Genomic DNA, 21085 nt, shown 5'->3' on the forward strand with positions numbered 1-21085 from the left:
GCCACAACCGGTGAATTGCGGCACCGGGAATCACGTGATCAGAGCACCGTTGCTATAGTAACCCGCCTGTCAGATAACTTTAGCAACAGTGGCAGCGGTGACGTCACCGCATACAGCCCGTAGCCTCTGCTCACTCTCGCTGAGTGATTAGACTCCATGGGGAGCAGCAGCGTCTGACTCCTATGCAGTGCTGTCTGATGTAGCAGAGCTGCATGGGTTGAAGGAGAAAGAAGACAGAAGACCAGGATTGTGGAGGGATGATAGGAAGTAATAAACATGGAGTCTCTAAGTGTGTCTGTGTATTTATTTCTATTAAAGTATTTTTTCTCTGTGTGGTGTCTTTTTTTTAACCCTTTATTGGAGATTCTTAATGGCCGGGTCAAACTTGCCTGACATTAAGAATCTCTGGCTTAATACTAGCTAGTAAAACAAAGCTAGTATTAACCCATTATTGCCCAGCAAGCCACCCGGCTTCAGGGCTAGTGGAAGAGTTGGATACAGTGCCAGATGATGGCGCTTCTATGAAAGCGCCATTTTCTGGGGAGGCTGCGGACTGCAATTCACAGCAGAGGGGCCCAAAAAGCTCGGGCCAACCTGTGCTGTAAATTCCAATCCCCAGATGCCTAGTTGTACCTGGCTGGACACAAAAATGGGCCAAGCCCATGTCGATTTTTTTTTAATTATTTCATGAAATTCATGAAATAGTTAAAAAAAGGGCTTCCCTATTTTTTTAGTTCCCAGCCGGGTGCAAAAAAGCAGCTGTGGGGTTGGGGGCAGCTGTACCTGCCTGCTGTACCTGGCTAGCATACAAAAATATGGCAAAGCCCACGTCATTATTTTGGGGGGCAAAAAACTCCTGCATACAGTCCTGGATGGAGTATGCTGAGCCTTGCAGTTCTGCAGCTGCTGTCTGCTCTCCTGGATACACTAGTGAATTGAGCATGCTGAGCCTTGTAGTTCTGCAGCTGCTGTCTGCTGTCCTCCATACAGGCAGACAGCAGACAGCAGCTGCAGAACTACAAGGCTCAGCATACTCCATCCAGGACTGTATGCAGGAGTTTTTTGCCCCCCCAGAAAATTATGTGGGCTTCGCCATGTTTTTGTATGCTAACCAGGTGCAGCAGGCAGCTACGGGCTGCCCCCAACCCCCAGCTGCCTATTTGTACCCGGCTGGGAACAAAAAATATAGGGAAGCTCTTTTTTTTTTAAATTATTTTATGAATTTCATTAAATAATTAAAAACAAAAATGTCGTGGGCTTCGCCCAATTTTTGTGCCCAGCCAGGTACAGTTAGGCAGCTGGGGATTGGAATTTGCAGTGCAGGGTGCCCAAGCTTTCTGGGCACCCCTGCTGCGATTTGCAGTCCGCAGCCGACCCAGAAAATGGCGCTTTCATAGAAGCGCCATCTTCTGGCGCTGTATCCAACTCTTCCAGCTGCCCTGGTGACGGGTGGCTCGCTGGATAATAATGGGGTTAGGGCTAGCTGTATATTATCAACTGGCCCTAAGCCCGAAATTCATGGTGTCACGCCAATATTAGACATGGCCACCATGAATTTCTTGTACAGATAAAAAAACTCAACACACAGAAACATTTTTATTAGAAAAAAACACAACACAATTAGTGACTCCATCTTTATTGAAATAAAGAACCCCCCTCTGCAGTAATCCTGGGTCAAGGGTCCCGTGCTGTCCAATCCGAACAAGAGAGAGAGAAAAAGAGAGAAAAAGAGAGAAAAAAGAGAGAGACAGAGAGAGAGATGAGAGACAGAGAAGAGAGAGAGAGAGAGAAAAGAGAGAGAGGAGAGAGAGAGAAGAGAGAGAGAAGAGAGAGGAGAGAGCAATGTAGCCTCATTCCATGAACTGCTCCGATTTTAGAGGTGTGGCCCGCGGTTCACAGCTGATGTCTGGCTCCTCCCCTCAGTACATAATTAAATTATAATAATAAATAAATAATAATTAAAATTTAAAAATAAATTAAATTCTTTACAGGGGCGGCCGGGACTTGAACTCGTGAACTAATGCTCCCTAGGCAGTAGCTCTAACCATTGAGCCACTGCCTCTAATGAGAAACATAGGAAGATTTGGTAGTGTTGACCTCTGCATTGCAGAGTGAAGTCTCCGGTGACAGCGCAGCTCACTTCAGGTGCTGCTTGGAGAGGACACAGAGCGCTCGTGTTCTACGGAGCTCCCTGTCATCTTCATGTAGCAGAGCTGAAAGCGTCATGTGGATTACTTCGGACCTGGATTGTTGTTTGGGGATTAATAAAGAGGTAAATGAGTTGTTTTTTTGTCTTTTATTCCAAATAAAGGATTTTTCGCTATGTGTGTTTCTTTACTTTCACTTACAGGTTAATCATGGAAGGTGTCTCGGGGAGACGCTTGTCATGATTAACCCCGTTATTACTAGAGATGAGCGAACCGGCCGTGGTTCGGCTCGAGTTCGGTTCGCTGAATGGAGGTCTCGTTCGAGTTCGGTTCGGCGAACCGGTTCGGCGAACCGATCGAACCGCATAGGAAACAATGGGAGGCAATCACAAACACATAAAAACACCTAGAAAACACCCTCAAAGGCGTCCAAAATGTGACAAACAACTCACAACACAAACACATGGGAAAGTGACAAGAACAAATTCTCATGCAAAAACAAAACAGCGTTACAAGGAAAAGAGGATGAGACACAGATATAGGCATGGCATGCCCTTCTAAAATCATGTAAAACACCGCAAGGTTACTCCAAGCGGAGTCTCCCTTTTTTTCCAAAAATTGAGCCACACACACACACCCACCCACCCCTTCAGTGGCAGCACTTATGCCCCAGTTGTACACTTCACAGGTAGATTTGCATCAAGCACATTGAAAAATACGCCATACTTAACTGTCCCCAGGATGACACCGGGGTAGGTAGCAAAGTCTTTGCTGAACCATGACTTGTTCATCTTGGCTCCTTTTAAAAAACACAGCAAGCAAGGGTTACTCCAAGCGGAGTCTCTCTTTTTTTTCCAAAAATTGGGCCACACAGACACCCACCCCTTCAGTGGCAGCACTTGTGCCCCAGTTGTACACTTCACAGGTACATTTGCATCAAGCACATTCAAAAATACCCCATACTTAACCGTCCCCAGGATGACACCGGGGTAGGTAGCTAAAGCGGGCTTTACACGCTGCGACATCGCTAATGCGGAATCGTTGGGGTCACGGAATTTGTGACGCACATCCGGCCGCATTAGCGATGTTGCTGCGTGTGACACAGATAAGCGATTTTGCATCGTTGCAAAAACGTGCAAAATCGCTAATCGGCGACATGGGGGTCCATTCTTAAAAATCGTTACTGCAGCAGTAACGAAGTTGTTCCTCGTTCCTGCGGCAGCACACATCGCTGCGTGTGACGCCGCAGGAACGAGGAAGCTCCCCTTACCTGCCTCCCGGCCGCTATGCGGTAGGAAAGAGGTGGGCGGGATGTTACGTCCCGCTCATCTCCGCCCCTCCGCTGCTATTGGGCGGCGGTTCAGTGACGCTTCAGTGACGTCGCTGTGACGCCGCACGGACCGCCCCCTTAGAAAGGAGGCGGTTCGCCCGTCACAGCGACGTCGCCGGACAGGTAAGTATGTGTGACGGCTGTTGTGCAACACGGGCAGCGATTTGCCCGTGTCGCGCAACAGATGGGGGCGGGTACCCACACTAGCGATATCGGGACCGATATCGCAGTGTGTAAAGTAGTCTTTCCTGATCCCAGCTCAATGTAAACAATGTAAGCAAGGGTTACTCCAAGCGGAGTCTCCCTTTTTTCCAAAAATTGGGCCACACACACACACACACCCATTCAGTGGCAGCACTTGTGCCCCAGTTGTACACTTCACAGCTAGATTTGCATTCAGCACATTCAAAAGTACGCCATACTTAACCATTCCTAGGATGACCCCGGGGTAGGTAGCAAAGTCTTTGCTGAACCATGACTTGTTCATCTTGGCTCCTTTTAAAAAACACAGCAAGCAAGGGTTACTCCAAGCGGAGTCTCCCTTTTTTCCAAAAATTGGGCCACACAGACACTCACCCCTTCAGTGGCAGCACTTGTGCCCCAGTTGTCCACTTCACGGCTAGATTTGCATCAAGAACATTAAAAATCCACAAGCATTTACTCTCCCCAGGATGACATAGGGGTAGTAAATTAATTGTGAATCCATGACTTGATGAATGTTAGTCTGTCCACATTGTCACTGGACAGACGCGTGCGCTTATCTGTCAGCACACACCCAGCAGCACTGAAGACACGTTCAGAGACAACGCTGGCAGGTGGACACGACAAGATCTCCAAGGCGTAAGTGGAGAGCTCTGGCCATTTTTCAAGATTTGAAGCCCAAAATGAGCAAGGCTCCATTTGCAAAGTCATGGAATCGATGTTCATTTGGAGATACTCCTGTATCATCCTCTCCAGCCGTTGACTATGTGTCAGACTTGTTGTCTCTGGTGGCCTTGCAAAGGATGGTCTAAAAAAATTATGAAAAGATTCAATAAAATTGCTGTTACCAGCACCAGATACGGTGCTGCTGGTACGGGTAGACTGTTGAAGATGACGCGACTGTCCCATGTTTGTTAAGTTACAACTGGGAGATTCACTCCCTGCACCAGGGTTGTTTGGTGGAAAAGCTGAGCTAAGATCGAGTAACAGCTTTTGCTGATACTCCTGCATACGTGCGTCCCTTTCTATGGCTGGAATTATGTCACAAAATTTGGACTTGTACCGGGGATCTAATAGTGTGGCAAGCCAGTAGTCATCATCACTTCTAATTTTGACAATACGAGGGTCATGTTGGAGGTAGTGCAGCAAGAAGGCGTTCATGTGTCTTGCGCAGCATTGCGGACCAAGTCCACTCTGTGTTTGTTGCATAGAGGTGCTAACCGTTCTTTCTTCCTCTGACATCTCCCCCAACCTCTTTCAACTGAAATTTGACCAAGGTATCCCTCATCCGCTGAGTCGTCCATGTCCAAGGACAGTTCGTCCTCCATTTCTTCATGTTCTCCTGCACCTTCCTCAACATTTCGCCTGCTTCCATGCGCCCTTGTTGATCCCTGTCCCCCATGGTCCCATGCCTGCCGTGTTGGTGATGATGAACGTCTGGACCTTGGTGATGTTGTTGTCTCTTGCGCATATGAATCCTCCTGTAGTTCCTCCCCTTCCTGTTGTCCCACCCCCTGACTCCGAATAATGTTTAGCGTGTGCTCCAGCATGTAAATGACTGGAGTTGTCATGCTGATAATGGCATTGTCAGCGCTAAACATATTCGTCGCCATGTCGAAACTGTGCAGAAGGGTGCATAGGTCTTTGATCTGAGACCACTCCATCAGGGTGATCTGCTCCACCTCTGCATCTCGTTGGCCCAGGCTATACATCATGATGTATTGCACCAGGGCTCGACGGTGCTGCCACAGTCGCTGTAACATGTGGAAAGTCGAATTCCAGCGTGTCGGCACATCGCATTTCAGGCGATGAACCGGCAGGCCGAAAGACTTCTGGAGCGATGCAAGTCGCTCTGCAGCAGTGGCTGAACGGCGGAAGTGAGCAGACAGTTTTCGTGCCCTGTTCAGAAGGCCATCTAGGCCGGGATAGTGTGTTAAAAATTGCTGGACAACAAGGTTCAAGTCGTGAGCCATACAAGGCACATGTGTCACCTTGCCCAGGCGAAGGGCCGCACCCGCACCCAGGACCCAGACGAGGTGGAGGAGGCAGAAGCAGTGGCAGAACTTGGACAGACAGAGGATTGACACACAAGTTGTGGGGACGGCAAGACTTGTGCAGCAGACCCTTCACCATCTATCACCATAGTTACCCAGTGCCCTGTCAGCGACATGTAACATCCCTGTCCATGCTTACTGGTCCACGTATCGGTGGTGAAATGCACCCGTTCACACACAGAGTTTCTCAAGGAAGTGGTGATGTGTGCGACATGCTGGTGTAGCGCAGGCACACCTTTCTTAGAGAAGTAGTGGTGACTGGGCATCTGGTACTGGGGCACAGTGACAGACATAAGGTCTCTAAAATCCTGTGTGTCCACCAGGCAGAAGACGTGCTACCAGTACTCCGACTCTGTCCAGGAAGGCGCAAGGTAACTTCGTCGTCAGATGCATCCCCCTCCACCGCCTCTGTTGACCTCCTCGAGTGCCTGACTGTGGGTTGACAGTAGGTGGGATTTAGAACTTCCTCATCAATTGTTGTGTTTGCACTCCCCTCACCCTCAGACCGAGCCTCTTCTTGCCCTGACCGAATATTTAAGTTGTCATCCCAATCTGGTATCTGCGTCTCATCGTCATCAGTATGTTCCTCATTGTCTATAACAACAGGTGTTACAGTTTGTGAATAAGGGTCAACATTATGCTTAGAAACTTGGTCCTCACGGCCTGAATCAGAGTCACAAAGGTTCTGGGCATCACTGCAGACCATTTCCTGGTCTGTATTCACTGTAGCTTGGGAGCACACCTCTGATTCCCAGGCTATAGTGTGACTGAACAGCTCTGCAGTTTTAGCCATCTCAGTTCCACCATACTGTGCAGGGCGGATGGAGACTTCAGAGCTGGGAGAAAGCAAGTGTGATTGGGATGACAACTCAGAGGACTGGTGTTTTTTGGATGCGGTAGTTGAGGTGGCGGAGAGGGCACTTGTTGAACCACTTGAGATCCATTCAAGCATTTTCTTTTTTTGGGCATCATCTACCTTTGTTCCAGTTGTTCGTGTCTGTAAGAAAGGGAGCACATCGGATTGTCCATGGTATGTAGTAGACATCTTACTTTTGCTGGAATATGGTCTATCTTCAGCAGATGTTAATGGAGCTTTGCCACCTTCCCCATGGACAAACCCTTTTTTTTCTTTTCCAACACGCCTCCTCCCCTTTCCACCAGCATTTGTAATTTTGCCACTCATTTTGATTGCAACAAGATTGTGCACTTAAAATGTGGTAGTAAAAATTGAGAGGTGGTGTAGATTGCAGCGGTGGTCTATCTTTATTAACAGCAGAATAAACAACAATAACTATCCCTGACAATGCAACTACGGCCCTTAAACTGGCAGCATAGTTTGCTATTAGAATTGCTTATAGTAACAATGAGTTTGAGTATGCAATGCAGTGGTGCTGCAAATAGCTTTGCACCAGTGGGACAATAATGGAAGTCCAACAGGCACTTTTATGATGCCACTAAGTTTGCTCAGTGTTTGCTAGTATAATGGCTTAGTAACAATGAGTTTGAATGTGCAATGCAGTGGTGCTGCAAATAGCTTTGCACCAGTGGGACAATAATGGAAGTCCAACAGCCACTTTTAGGATGACACTAAAGCCCGCTACACACATTTCAATATATCTCACAATCCGTCTTTGGGGTAAAGTTGTAAGTGACGCACATCCGGCATCGTTTGTGAGGTATCTGCGTGTGACAGCTACGTGCGATCAGGATTGAACGCAAAACCGTTGATCGCAAACACATCGTATCTTTGTCTAGAATTGAGCGTTTTGTTGCAGGAACCTAGTCAATTGTAACGTGTGACATCCCTCATACGATTTTGGTGTCTGAGGCTATGTGCGCAGGTGTGCGCTCTGCACCGCAGCTTAAAAAAGGTCCGCTTCAGAGCGCAGCTGAAAAGCTGCGTTCTGAAGCGCCTCACAATGTCTGTCATTCACTAATCTCTATCAGTCGGTCACTATCTCTGTCCCTCACTCTCTGTCCATGTCAGTCTATCCCCCTCTCTCATATACTCACCGATCCCAGATCCCCGGCGCTGCACGGCGTTCACACTGCTCCGGCGGCTTTTACTGTTTTGAAAAAGCCGGCCGCCCATTAAACAATCTCGTATTCCCTGCTTTCCCCGCCCACCGGCGCCTATGATTGGTTACAGTGAGACACGCCCCCACGCTGAGGGACAGGTGTCACACTGCACCCAATCACAGCAGCCGGTGGGCGTGTCTATACTGTGTAGTGAAATAAATAATTAAATAATTAAAAAAAACGGCGTGCGGTCCCCCCAATTTTAAAACCAGCCAGATAAAGCCATACGGCTGAAGGCTGGTATTCTCAGGATGGGGAGCTCCACGTTATGGGGAGCCCCCCAGCCTAACAATATCAGCCAACAGCCGCCCAGAATTGCCGCATACATTATATGCGACAGTTCTGGGACTGTACCCGGCTCTTCCCGATTTGCCCTGGTGCGTTGGCAAATCGGGGTAATAAGGAGTTATTGGCAGCCCATAGCTGCCAATAAGTCCTAGATTAATCATGTCAGGCGTCTATGAGACACCTTCCATGATTAATCTAGGACTTATTGGCAGCTATGGGCTGCCAATAACTCCTTATTACCCCGATTTGCCAACGCACCAGGGCAAATCGGGAAGAGCCGGGTACAGTCCCAGAACTGTCGCATATAAAGTATGCGACAATTCTGGGCGGCTGTTGGCTGATATTGTTAGGCTGGGGGGCTCCCCATAACGTGGAGCTCCCCATCCTGAGAATACCAGCCTTCAGCCGTATGGCTTTATCTGGCTGGTTTTAAAATTGGGGGGGGACCGCACGCCGTTTTTTTTAATTATTTAATTATTTATTTCACTGCACAGTATAGACACGCCCACCGGCTGCTGTGATTGGGTGCAGTGTGACACCTGTCACTCAGCGTGGGGGCGTGTCTCACTGTAACCAATCATAGGCGCCGGTGGGCGGGGAAAGCAGGGAATACAAGATTGTTTAATGGGCGGCCGGCTTTTTCAAAACAGTAAAAGCCGCCGGAGCAGTGTGAATGCCGTGCAGCGCCGGTGATCGGGGATCGGTGAGTATATGAGAGAGGGCTGCTAACTTCAGTCACTTAGGAGATTAGCGGTCACCGGTGAGCCCTTCACAGGTGACCGCTAATCAGGGCGCGACACAGACAGAGCCGCAGCATGACCGTGAAGTCAGGTGAAGTTCACCCGAGTTCATTCTGACAGTGCGGCTCTGTCTGTGTCTGCTGTCATCTGCCATTCAGCTCTGCTACATGGCTGTCTGTGTCTGCTGTTAGCGGCCATGTAGCAGAGCTGAACGGCAGATGACATAGTAAAAGCGCATCCCTACACATTACACACGCTTGGCAAGTCAATAAATAAAAAAAAAAAAAAGGTGCCCAATGCATACGTCACAGAACACATGATCTAAAGGATCGCACACAAAATTGATCAATTTAACATAGACTACTAACGCACGTGTGACAGCAAATGAACGACCTATGTGCAATCTCATAAGATCCCGTATGCAACCTGGGCGTGTCACATCGCAAATGCGATTGTACAACTAATTGCAACGTGTAAAGTGGGCTTTAGTTTACTCAGTGTTTGCTAGTATAATGGCTTAGTAACAATGAGTTTGAATGTGCAATGCAGTGGTGCTGCAAATAGCTTTGCACCAGTGGGACAATAATGGAAGTCCAACAGCCACTTTTAGGATGACACTAAGTTTACTCAGTGTTTGCTAGTATAATGGCTTAGCAACAATGAGTTTGAGTGTGCAATGCAGAGGTGCTGCAAATAGATTTGCACTAGTGGGACACTAATGGAAGTCCAACAGCCACTTTTAGGATGCCACTAAGTTTCCTCAGTGTTTGCTAATATAATGGCTTAGTAACAATGAACTTGAGTGTGCAAAGAGCAGGAGGGTACAGTGGCAGGGTTGTGGGTCAGTGTACAGGAAAGGAAGCCTCACTTTCTATCCCTCCTAATGGGGAAATGCAGCGAGGAAGTCCCTGAGCTTAGCTACACAGACGCTGTTATCTTCTGTAGCTGTTATAATCTGTTTCCACGGACCTGACTGTCACCTATGGCTCGGAGCCTGCTGTTATTAGCCTTTACAAGGGCTAATAGAAAATTCCATCCCTATTCTGTATAGCGCTGTGTGTAGAGCGTATACAGCAGTATCGGAGACAGGAGCTACGCCAGCGGTGACTGACACCCAGACGCAGAAGGCAGATAATGGCGTCCGGACCGGCAGATACCCATTTTTATAATGCAGGGACATGTGACATGGACATCCTATCACACATGCCGTTGCTTCTCTGGCTAAAAGTCCACTTAGCTGTGTGTATGTCTGTGATTGGCTGACATGCTGGCTCGCCCCACTACATGCGCGCGCTTAGGGAAGGAAGACAAGGAAAAAAAAAAAAATAGCGATCGCCATTATCCCAGCAGCAGTGATCTGAATGCACTGTTCCCGCACACTATACACTGAAATTTCATAACAGTGTGAGTCACAGAGTGACTTACACTATTACAGCGGAAAGCCAGCTAGTAATTAGCTTGGCTTTTTGCTGCTAGAACCGTTCTCGAACGTAACTAGGACTATCGAGCTTTAGCAAAAAGCTCGAGTTCTAGTTCCATCTAGAACAGCCCCCAAAATCACTCGAACCGCGAACTGGAGAAGCACGAACCATGAACTGCGCTCAACTCTAGTTATTACCTCGATTGCCACGGCACCAGAGCAATTCGGGATAAGCTGGATAGAGTCCTGGGACTGCCGCATCTAATGGATGCGGCAATTCTGGGTGGCTGCCTGCTGATATTGTTAGGGTGGTGGGCTCCCCATAACATGGTGCTCTCCATCCTGACAATACCAGCCTCCAGCCATGTGGCTTTATCCTGGCTGGTATCAAAATTGGGGGAACCGCATATTTTCTTTTTTTTATTATTATTTATTTATTTATTTTACTGCACGATATAGATCCGCCCACCAGCGGCTGTGATTAGTTGCAGTGAGACAGCTGTCACTCATCGTGGGGGCATGTCTGACTGCAACCAATCATGGGCGCCGGTGGGCAGGGAAAGCAGGGAATACCAGATTGAATAATGAGCGGCAGCCATTTTCAAAAGAGGAAAAGCCGCCGTAGCCTTGTGACAGCCGTGCTGCTGATTGGTGGGAATTGTGATGCAGTAATCATCTTTTGTTTGAGAAAGGCTTTCGCTGAAACACGGTCTTTTTCTTCAGTTTTGATTGTGGATGCCTTCCATAGACCTGAGCACCGTTCATCCCTGAGTGCCGCCCTGGAACTTCTTTCCTTTGACTACAACCAATGATGGGCGCCAGTGCGCGGAGAATGCAGGGAATACCTGATTGAATAATGAAGCGGCAGCCATTTTCAAAAGAGGAAAAGCCGCCGGAGATTTGTGACAGCCGTGCAGCGTGGCGCCCGTCATCGGTGAGTAGGTAAGAGAGAGGGATTATGCTGGGGATGCAGGACACATGTAGATACGCAACTTGCGCACATACTTACTGTGAAAAGCAACGCTTTTGGTGATCTAACTGTTCTTAAACGGTAACTCGAACTGCCGAACTTTAAGCAAATTGTTCGAGTTCGTCGAACGACTCGAACACCGCCCAAAATCACTCGAACTTGAAATTGGTGAACCGTTCGACTCAAACATCACTCAACTCTACTGCATTCAAAATGAAGAAAAAATGGGTAAGTTAATTCAAATGCAGCAGGGCAGATATGATCTACACCATATCACTGATCAATCATACTGAGTCTGGTACTACTGCTTCTAATACTCTTTTATATCTTCCACACTATCAATTGTACGTCTGTCTGCACTGGCAAACACAGGAAAAATTGATCCCCCTTGCAAGAATATTATATAGACCCTTTGCAGTCCAATAGCTCACCACAATGCACAATCATACCTGCTTTGGAGGTGTTAATGTGCCCTCTTACCACTTGGGCCACTGTGTGACTGCACAAGTTGCACCAATGTCCGCCCCTGTCTATATTATTCCTAGCCTACTACTACTATCACAAGTTCTTCATGCTGCAGTTATACAACATATTATTGTCTGAAGAATGTGTGCAATGTTGTTGGACATGCTCTTCCTTTGTTATACTCTCAGTATCCAGATTCATTCCAACATAACTGCTGCATTCCCTACCTTTACAGGCTATCATAGTCTCTTATGATTGGCTTCACTTTACCATTTTATGTGATATCTGAAAGTCATTATGGGGATGCAATCACACTTGAGGTTGTGTGAGACTTTTGTTACTGAAGACATGGGCAAAAAGACACTGGGCATTTTTTGTGTGGCTCGTACGTAACTGAATTGCAAATTGTTCAAATTTGCAAGGACCTGCAAATGTCATAACATTCAACTCTAAATCTGATTCAATTCAAATATATTTGATAATATTTATTCTGCACTTACAAATGTGTTTCTCTGTGTTTCTGAGTAAAATTTAGGCTTGGCTCTCCAAATTTTAAGATAAGTCACCAATGTAACAATAGGGTTGAGTGGACCTGTGGATGTTCTGGTTTGCCAAGTTCGGCTAAACATTCATTAAAAATTCAGTTCGGTACCCGGACTTGACCCCAGACCTCAATCCCCATAGAAGTTAATGGAGACATGAACGTTTGTGCTGTAAAATAATCATAGTAAGGGTTGCAAATGTAAACAAAATAGTGGAAAGAGCAGGAAAATTGTCCTGCAAAGAAATGTTGATAGGGAATAAATAAATAAAAACATAAATAAATTATAAAAAATAATAAAATAATAAGAAAAGTCCCCCCCTTTTTGAAAACCAGCCAAGCTAAAGCAGACAGATGGGGATGGTATTACCAGGCTGTGAAAGCGAATAGTTATTTGGCCCTTCACAGGCTAAAAATAGCAGCCTCCAGCCGCCCCAGAAGTGGCACATCTATTTTGTGCACCAATTCTGTTCTTCTCGCTGGCTCTTCTTAATTTCCCTGCTGCAATAGCAATCGGGGTAATGGTTCTTGAGGTTGATGGCAGCTATGTAGTATCAGCTGACATCAAGCCCTGGCATTATCAGACACACCCATTACTAACCCAGTAAGGGTAAAGTAAAACAAAAACAGGAAATTTATTAATTTAAAAAAAATCTTCAAAGTTCTAAAGTAATCCAATAGTGTAATGTCCCACGATGTCCATCTGAGAATGAGGCTCTCTGGGTTGGAGAAATTCAAGGTCGGCGCCAATAATGAGCATGAGAAATTCCATGCCTGCCACTCACCAGTAGTGACCTATGGAGCCTCATTCTGATGTTGTACAGGTGACAGTTTAAGACAGATGTCATTAATGCAGGTAATGAGTTGATTAGGAGCGTCTAAGTGGTCAGTAGGAGCCAGAACTCTTAATGGTTGGTAGGGAATGAAATACTTATTTCTCTCTGCAAAATGCAAATAATTTTATTTAATTTATACAATGAGATTGTATCTTATAGCTGTAAGATACCTCTGTTTTTCACAGATACTCATTAAGTTTCAAACTGCTCCGTTTGCAGCTTTTGCTCCATTGGCCAATGCTCCCCTGATGACTATTTTATGAAACATGTCGGGAAGTCCAGGAGCGTCTTTACCCAGATAAGGTCAGAGTGTTGTTACTGAGGGGTAGTGTGAGGCTGAAAAATGCCCCCCCTCCAGGATTTGACAACTCTGCTATTGTATTCACTGTTTATAGCTGTCATGAGTATTGGGTGCTGTCTTTAGCTATTTTCTCCTGTGGAACTTTTTGGCCCTTGATTACACACCTTACTAATATTTTTTTGTCCGGCTAATATATTAAGAAGATAAATCATTTGATGGGACTGCTATTTTAAGCTTTATAGAACAATTAACCAAGAAATGGTCAATGTTGGGGACTTTAGAGGCAGTGGTTAGCCAAGGAAACCTAGTGCGGAAGATGAATGGCACATCATGATTATTTTCCTTCAAAATCAGAAGATGCAGTGCCATCAGCTCAATAGTGGCAGCAATTAGTTGGATCCATCTAATATTTGGAGAAGTCTGACCAGAAGTGGTCTTCATGAATAGTGAATAAAAAGCTATACCTTCCACAAGGCAACATAACTCAACTAAGCACGAAAACATAGGAACTGGCATACAGAAAAATGTCAGCATGTGCGCTGTACTGATGAGTGAAAATGTGAAATATTTGTAACAGGAGCAGCTTATTCCCCCAAGGGTTGAAGAGTGGTACAATAATAAGGGTCTGCTTACAACAGTAAAGCATGGTGGTTGTTTTTTTTTTTTGTTTTATTTTTGTTTTTTTTCAAATTTAGGGTAGTACATCAGCAACTGGAGTTGAAGGTTTGTTCATGATTTATGTTATATATGCTAAGAAATACAGGCAGAACAATTATTCAGCATGCAATGCCTTTAATCAGGCATCTGACTGACTACAAATTTATTCAGCAGCAGGACAATGACTCCAAACATACAGCCAATGTCATTAAGGACTGTCATCAGCTTAAGAAAGAAGATGGAGTCCTCAAAATAATGATTTGGCCTCCACAGAGGCCTGATATTAACAACATTGAGATTGTCTGGGGTTACATGAAGAGACAGAAGGATTTGAGCAAGACTATATGCACAGATCTGTGGTTAGTTCTCCAAACTGCTTGTAACAACCTCCCTGCTGAGTTACTTCAAAAACTGTGTGCAAATTTACCTAGAAGAATTGATGTTTTATAGGCAAGGGTGGCCACACCAAATATTAATTTGATCTAAATTGAATACAAATAAACTGTTAATACTTTTTTTTTTAAACATTCTTACTTTGCAGCACTTTCAACGCATGACTAAAACTTTTTCACAGACCTCTCAGGGCGTCTCAGCTTGAGTAAACGAGCACTCCAGCATTTTAAAGTTCGCCCATCTCTAATGATACATGTTATATAACTACAGAGTGGGCCATTTATATGGATACACCTAAATAAAATGGGAATGGTTGGTGATATCCTGTTTGTGGCTCATTAGTATATGGGAGGGGGGAAACTTTTCAAGATGGGTGGTGACCAGACTTTTATCTTTAGGGTCATCTGAAGGCAATTGTCTATGCTGTGAAGATACAAGATGTGCCGCATCTGAAATAACAGATACTGGCAGCCTGTGCTAGCATTTCTTCTGTGGTGTTGCTATCAGTGTGTTGAGAGTGGGAGAAGAGGGTTGCATTGACAATCCAACACAATGGGCAGCACTTTGAACACATTTTATAAATGCTCATAAACTTGTAAATAACTAATGAACAAATAAAGTTGCGTTAAAACCAAGCACACCATTGTTTTTCTTGTGAAATTCTCAATAAGTTTGATGTGTTACATGACCCTCTTCCCATTGGAAAAAATAAAGTTGGATCCAAAATGGCTGACTTTAAAATGGCTTGACTTGAAAAGTTTACCCCCTCCCATATACTAATGAGCCACAAACAGGAAGTTGATATCACCAACCATTCCCATTTTATTTAGGTGTATCCATATAAATGGCCCACCCTGTAGTTATATAACATGTATCATTAGAGATGGGCGAACTTTAAAATGCTGGGGTGCTCGTTTACTCTAGCTGAGACGCCCTGAGAGGTCTGAACTCGAGTAAAGAGTATAATAAACCTCTGGGGGAAGGGTATTTTTTTTTTACACACTATGTCCAAAAACATTGTTTTATCCACGTTAGAGAGCCATTCAGAGACTGAAAATAGCTCTCCCTGGGCTGCCGCACACATCATGCAGTGAAACAAGCCTGTGCACTGTAGCCATTGTTTTACGTATGAAACACCCACGAACCCCCGATACTTGGCCGAGCAAGATACATATAATAGTGGCATATATCACTGTATCATATAACTACTCACATACGTATAACACACACATATATGGTAAACTACATAATTACATTTCTTACTCTGTCTCTCAGGTACAAACTATTTTATGTTCATTTTTGCTTACATTATTTTGAATGCATTTGTTTCATCTTTGTAACTTGCAAATCTATAGTTTGTTGTAGTCGTTAAAAAATTATAATCTTTTACATTTCTCAAAAGGGTTTCATTATTTTCACAAAGCAATGAGGCTTGGACAATGATGCCACATGTATTATGATAAAAAAAGTGATATGTGATGTTGTTGCAATGAATGTGGATATTTTCTGGAGGAGAGTGCTGAATAAATGGAAAATATGGTAATTCTGAAATACAATTTTAATGACATCTGGTTAAAAGAAGAGGAAACATAAAAAAATGGGAATCACTTATAAAACCCATTAAAAGTATAGATGTGCCATCAGAGTTCAACACTTAAGCATTTGTGAATGTGAAATGTAAAAATATATATAAAAGATATGAGATTTACTGTGCTCAGAATAATTATTATACAGTTGCATATGGAGAAGCATTTTTATTGCGTCCATCTAACTAAATATTTAAAGGGTTTGCCAATTTAATAAAAGTGGTCATCAAAGGTGCAAACTTGTAAAAACATAAACTCAGTAGCCATTAATGTCCCTTTGTCCAGCAGTTGCTCTCTCCTGCTGCTTCTATCTCTGCATTTTGGCAGCAGTGGTGAAATCAAGCCCACAGTGCACAACACCACTGCAACCAATCATTGAGCTGTATATCCAATCTCAGTGACTGGTTGCAGTGGTGAAGAGTGCTGCAGCTAATACACACAGACCGGAGTAAAGATGGAAAGTGGAAGATGGACTGGAAAAGACTGAGTAGTGTCTGAGATTGTTGTTTTAGAAATAATTTACAAATATGAAGTCCATTGGGGACCACTTTCCTCAATGTGTAAAACCCCTTTGCCAAAAGTAGACAAGATTCAGGTTGCAGATGTCTTGGTATATTTGTAAAAATAAATGCAAGTAAAGTGGGTAATCCCTGTGCTACTTAAAATGTCCTTACCTTTAACATGTAGTTACTCATTTGCAGATTGTCTGCTCTATCTTCCCTGTACTCTGTGTCTGTCTGTCCTCATGTTTCTGCTTGTGACTGTCATTGCTGTGTTTGCTGACTAGTGCCCAGTCAGTGCTGAGAACCAACTCAAGCCCATTATGTGCACGATGCCTATGTCCTGGCAAACACCAGTGTGTACCAATGCTACACAGATAGATAGCAATAAAATATAAAGAAAGGCACTACAACAGTGAGTATTGTAGGAACGGCATGGCTGTGCAGGTGGGCCTTCACCGAGTCAGTGTGGCATTCTGAAGGCAGCCAATGGATATGCAAAACATGAAGTGGAGCTTGTGTAACGGGGTGCCAGGGGTGCCTCTGGCCTTGTAGTCGTGGCCCTTGCAATCAGGCTTACCCCTGGTTCCACCGTCACTATGGGGACAGGAGATGACTTGGTGGGGCAGAGTGTGGTGGTGATGCAGATGTTATCCGGCGCACAAACACTCTTCAGGCAGGGTTCAATGCAATGAACAAACATTCTTTTATTCTTCACAAAGTCCCAAACAAAGCAATAAAGGTGATGATACGCTTTCTTAGCTGGGGGAAGCCTGTCCTTGCGTCCCCTCCAGTGGGGATGTGCCTGACTACTCCACTTCGCCCGGCTCCCACTTCTGGCTACCCACAGCCCGGACCCACACCGGACTGCTTCACACTATGAGGTTCCGCCCGCTCCTTTTCTCACCGGCTTCCCTGATTTCCAGCTCCCACACTCTGCCCCGGCTCTGCTGCTCCGCTCCTGTCCCCGAGACGACTGCTCCCTTGATCTAATCTTTTCCTCACACCCTTGCTCTCTCCTCCCCTTGTCTCTGCCGGCTCCTCCTCCCCACTGTGGTGACAGCCGTCCCACCCGGCCACTAGGGGTACCCTAACACAATACACATGCACATACAAATAAAACATTTTTATTAATAACATTTCCGGGTTAACTATGCTCCCTTTTGCAGGGGTCTGCTCACCCACTGCACTTGCATGAGTGTAGAGCTGTGCCCCAAGAGTAAAAGCCTGTAAAAAATAACTTGGTATAAGTGACTGTATAAGGATATGTTCAGATTAGTTTTCTTCAGCTCATGTGCTGTTCATTTGGAAAACAGACAGCACATTGACCCACTGATAGCCTGTTTGTTAGGCCACATGGACTTTGGGTTTGTGTAAAAAAACAAATTGTAGCATGTGCTACTATGATATGATTTATAGAAAGCTTGAGAATAGCCATCAGTTTCTGCATCTGTCCACTATGCAGGTGGGTACATAGAACTGCCCACAGGCACATAGAGCTGCATGAAAATATAAACTGGAAATAGACTAACAAGTTGCAAGGATGAAAAAAAAAAACTTTTACATATGGTTTTGTGTATCTGAGAAGCTGAGTAATAATTTGAAATTCTCATGTAATTAAAATACAGTGCTGTGCTTTAAAAATAGAATGGTTAATAGCTTACTTTTATTAATTAAAAAAATGCAAAGCAAATGGACAAGAAAGAAATCTAAATGAAATCAATATTTGCTGTTACCACCCTTTGCCTTAAAAGCAGCATAAATTCTTATAGGTACATTTGAAACCATTTTTGAAGGAACTTTGTAGGCTTGCTCAAATCCTTTTGCATCTCCATATAATTCCAGACAGTGTCAGTAATGTTGGTTGAGATCAGGACTCTGTGGTGAATGTGACGACTCAACATTTGGTCGTTTGTGTGTGGGGTGAACTGTTCTTAACCCCTTCAGCCCCGGGGCACTTTCCGTTTTTGCGTTTTTGTTTTTTGCTCCCCTTCTTCTGAGAGCCGTAACTTTTTTATTTTTCCATCAATCTTGCCATATGAGGGCTTGTTTTTTGCGGGAAAAGTTGTACTTTTAAATGAAACCATACGTTTTACCATATGGTGTACTGGAAAACAGCAAAAAAATTCCAAGTGTGGAAAAACTGCAAAAAAAGTGTGATGGCACAATAGTTTTTGGGATGTTTTATTCACGGTGTTCAATATATGGTAAAACTGATGTGTGGGTATGATGCCTGAGGTCGGTGCGAATTTGTAGACATCAAACATGTATAGGTTTACTTGTATCTAAGGGGTTAAAAAAAATCACAAGCTTGTCCAATAAAAGTGGTGCACACTTTTGCGCCATTTTCCGAAACACGTAGCGTTCTCATTTTTTGGGATCTATGGCTCAGTGATGGCTTATTTTTTGTGTCTTGAGCTGTTGTTTCAAATGGTACCATTTTTGCGCAGATGCTACGTTTTGATCGCCTGTTATTGCATTTTGCGTAAAACTTGCGGCGACCAAAAAACGTAATTTTGGCGTTTGTTTTTTTTTTTGCCACTATGCCGTTTACCAATCAGATTAATTGATTTTATATTTTGATAGATCGGGCATTTCTGAACGCGGCGATACCAAATATGTGTATATTTATTTATTTTTTAACCCTTTAATTTTCAATGGGGTGAAAGGGGGTTGATTTGAACTTTTAGGTTTTTGGTTTTTTTTTATTTGTTAAAACTTTTTTTTTTCGTTTTTTTTTTATTTTGCTAGTCCCCCTAGGGGGCTATAGCAATCAGCAATCCGATCGCTCTTATCTATCTGCTGATCACAGCTATACAGCTGTAAACAGCAGATTCAGTCACTTTCTGTTTCTCTCTGCTCTCGGCCGAGGGAAAACGAAAGTGAAACTTTATAGCTGCAGGCGTCATCACATGACCCTGTGCTACGATGGCAACCACTGAAAGTCACGTGATCACGAACGTGACTTCTGGTGGGGGCGGCGGTAAGTAAAAAACATGGCCGCGCGCATATATAGATCTTGCTGCCAGACTTTGACAGCAAGATTTAAGGGGTTAAATGTTGCAAGTGGAAGCGATTCCACTCGCAACATGCAGGCACACATGTCAGCTGTTGAAAACAGCTGATAAGTGTGCCGACCGCCGCCGCCTGCCTGCGGCAGGGGTCAGGGCTTAACGGGACACACTCCATGACGGATATATCCGTCCATGGTCGTGAAGGGCCAGACGTAAGGATTTTTTGTTAAATCAAGAGATGTTAGTAATTGTCTCTTGCCAGACTAATTGGAGCCCAATTTTCTGTAAATGAATATTCCCTCAGTACCTTTGATTATATAATTCAGAGAAAACTTATGCAGTCCGATTTAAATACTGACCAATGAGAGAGTAGCCATCTCCACCAATCCTGTAAGAGAACTGAGTTTTATAAAAGGGTCCTGGTTCTGTCACCAGGAGGATTATACATGATCTCAGGCGAGGAACTTTGATGCAGAAACAGCCTCAATGCATTTCTTCTGTGTTCCAGATTCTTCAGAAGGCCTGACTGGGGTATAAATGTTCAATGATGGTGTGGATGGTGTTGAACATCTATACCCAAGTCAGGCCTCCTGAAGAACCTGGAAGACAGGAGAAACGCATTGCGGCTGTTTCTGCATCATCACATCTAAAAAGGGAAGTTTTATATCTTTTTATATAGCAAGATACCAACTCACACTACCAAAAGACAAATTTAAATAGCAAGATGTGTGGACATTGTACAACCGCACACTAAACATAAAATATAACTTTTAATGGTGCTCATTTAAAATGAGTAAACCTCATAAAAACGTGAGTATAAAATGAGAATACCCAAAGCAGTGATCACCAAGCTGAAATGGACCCTGGTTTGGGTACAGCACACAATACTCTATCTAGACTGGGTCATTATTCTGTCATCTCAGTACTAGAGTTGAGCGCGGTTCGTGGTTCGTGGTTCTCCAGTTCGCGGCTCGAGTGATTTTGGGGCATGTTCTAGATCGAACTAGAACTCGAGCTTTTTGCAAAAGCTCGATAGTTCTAGAAACGTTCGAGAACGGTTCTAGCAGCCAAAAAACAGCTAAATCCTAGCTTGGTTTCTGCTGTAATAGTGTAAGTCACTCTGTGAATCAAACTATTATCACATTTCAGTGTATAGTGTGCGTGAACAGCGCCTTCAGATCACTGCTGTTTCTATAATGGCGATCGCCATTTTTTTTTTTTTTTTCTTGTCTTCCTTCCCTAAGCGCGCGCGTCTTGTGGGGCGGGCCAGCATGTCAGCCAATCACAGACACACACACACCTAAGTGGACTTTGAGCCAGAGAAGCAACGGCATGTGTGATAGGATCTGCATGTCACATGTCCCTGCATTATAAAACCGGACATTTTCTTCACGAACGCCATTATCTGCCTTCTGCGTCTTTGGTGTCAGACATCAGTGTCGCAGCTCCGTCCTCCTGAGTCCTATAGCCGATACAGCTGTATGCGCTGCATACACAGCGTTAGACAGCTTAGGGAGAGCACATTCTAGCAGTCCTTTTAAGGGCTCAAAGCGGCAGGGTCAG

At 44.6% G+C, this 21085-nt stretch overlaps 1 protein-coding gene across 1 annotated transcript in view; it reads left to right on the forward strand.

The window, feature by feature from the left end:
- GABRA5 (gamma-aminobutyric acid type A receptor subunit alpha5) overlaps positions 1 to 21085 on the forward strand; it is a 435463-nt gene that overhangs the window by 240296 nt on the left and 174082 nt on the right. The gene's annotated exons all lie outside the window — the stretch shown is intronic.

The sequence above is a fragment of the Anomaloglossus baeobatrachus genome, chromosome 2, assembly GCF_048569485.1.
Source record: "Anomaloglossus baeobatrachus isolate aAnoBae1 chromosome 2, aAnoBae1.hap1, whole genome shotgun sequence".
Lineage (NCBI taxonomy): Eukaryota > Metazoa > Chordata > Amphibia > Anura > Aromobatidae > Anomaloglossus > Anomaloglossus baeobatrachus.